At 38.1% G+C, this 1,871-nt stretch overlaps 1 protein-coding gene across 1 annotated transcript in view; it reads right to left on the bottom strand.

Annotated features, from left to right (window-relative positions):
• Window positions 1-1,871, bottom strand: part of CEP89 (centrosomal protein 89kDa) — a 65,892-nt gene that overhangs the window by 14,247 nt on the left and 49,774 nt on the right. The gene's annotated exons all lie outside the window — the stretch shown is intronic.

Here is a 1,871-nt window from a genome sequence, read left to right as displayed (position 1 = left end):
TTCCAAAAATTTTGCTAAAATCCATTATTTTTAGGATTTATTTGTAGATTTTTCTACATATAGAATAATATCATTTATGAATAATCACACTATTATGTCCTTCTTTCCAGAGCGTCTAATTTTCCTTTTTCATGCCATGTGTGCCGGTCATCGCTTGGTGACAAGTGTTGTTGATGTTCAGAAACGGTGTCAGGCACACTTGCACCGTCCCAGTCTCAACAGGAGAGCTCTCAGCACTTCACTGTCGAGTGTGATACTTACTGCAGTTTGATTTTTTAACAGAACCATTTAGGAAATTCTCATTTGTTCCTAACACTTTCCTTACAATTTTTTATATCTAGATTCCTGAATGAAAAAGGAATTTTCCTTTCTTATACTGTCACTGTTTGGTCTTGGTATCAGGCTGTATTAACTGAGGGAGGGAGCATGCATTCCTTCTCCTCTTCTCCAGAAGGGTTTACGTAAGACTAGACTTACTTCTTCCTCGAGTATCTGTAGAACTCTCTGGCGAAGGTATCTGGGCAGGTAGTTTTCTTCAAGGGAAGATGTTTCGACTTAATTCCTTTAATGATTAAAGGAACATTCAGGGTATCCTTTTTCTTCACGAGTTGGTTTTGGCAAGTTGTATTCTTCGAGGAATTTGACTACTTCATCTAAATTTTCAAATGTACTGACATGAGGTTATTTCTAGATGCCAAGAAATTTAAACATCTACTTGGTGAACTGAGCCTTTTATCTTTATGAAATGAATTCATCCTCTTTGCTGAGCAGCGTTTTTTACCGTAACATCTGTCTGTCAGAGATTAAAGTTCACCACCTTTCTTTGGCTTTGCACTTGAGTAGTACAGCTTTTCCTGCCCTTTGACTTTGGACTTTTCCGTATCGTTATGCTTGAGATACACATCTTGGAGACAACACGGAGTTGCTTTTTCATTTTATCCAGTTCTACTACCTTTGTCTTTTCACTGGAGTAAGTAGTCTATTTAGCGCATCTTCTGCCGATACATTTGCCTTTACACCTCACATTTTCCGTGGTCTGTTCTACTTGTCTACCTTACATTTTCCTTCCTTTTCTTGCCCTCATTTGGATTATTTTTTGAGATCATTCTTTTTCCCCCAGATACTAGTCTAGAAGTTATATATATTCTGTTTCCAGAAATTTCATCATGCATATTTTCAAATTATAAAATTAATCAACATGTTCACGCTCTTCCGAATGACAAAGACTTTAGGACTCCATTGCCCTCTGCCTGATCGTATGCCGCTGTGGTGCATTCCGCAACCACCGCAGGTGTGAGTTCACACCAGACTTTTAAGACCACTGAATTTGCTCGAAATTGGCATCATGAATCCAATCAATTATGGTCCACCCAGAATCAAATTGACAGCAAATTGCTGCCCGAGTGTCTGACTTACAACGAGCAGTCAGTCACCTTCCTGGGAGACCAGGTTATAAGCCTACAAAAGCAACTTAGACTCCGCTGTGACTGGAATATCACTCAATTTTGTGTTACACCTCATATATATATATAATCGAACTCGATTTCCTTGGGAAAACATTAAGAAACATCTACTTAATCAAGGAAATCTGACTGAAGAGATTGGAAATTTGCAACAAGAAATATTAAGTACCTTCAGTCACAAACTTAATTTGCTCTCTGAGGCTGACATTATTAATGGCATCTCATCTGGTTTAGAGTCAGCTGATCCATTTTCTCATCTTAAGATCTATGGGAATACCACTATAGTAACTTTTGGCATTATTTTAATCATTTGCTTATGCTTATTTATAGTCTGGAGAAAACTACCAAGACAAGAATCTGGAGACCAACGCCTCGCTATGATGGCCGTGCAACTTCATCAACTTATTT

This window comes from Propithecus coquereli, unplaced genomic scaffold (genome assembly GCF_000956105.1).
Source record: "Propithecus coquereli isolate 6110/MARCELLA unplaced genomic scaffold, Pcoq_1.0 Scaffold254, whole genome shotgun sequence".
Taxonomy (NCBI): Eukaryota; Metazoa; Chordata; class Mammalia; order Primates; family Indriidae; genus Propithecus; species Propithecus coquereli.
This window is presented reverse-complemented; position numbering and strand designations above follow the sequence as displayed.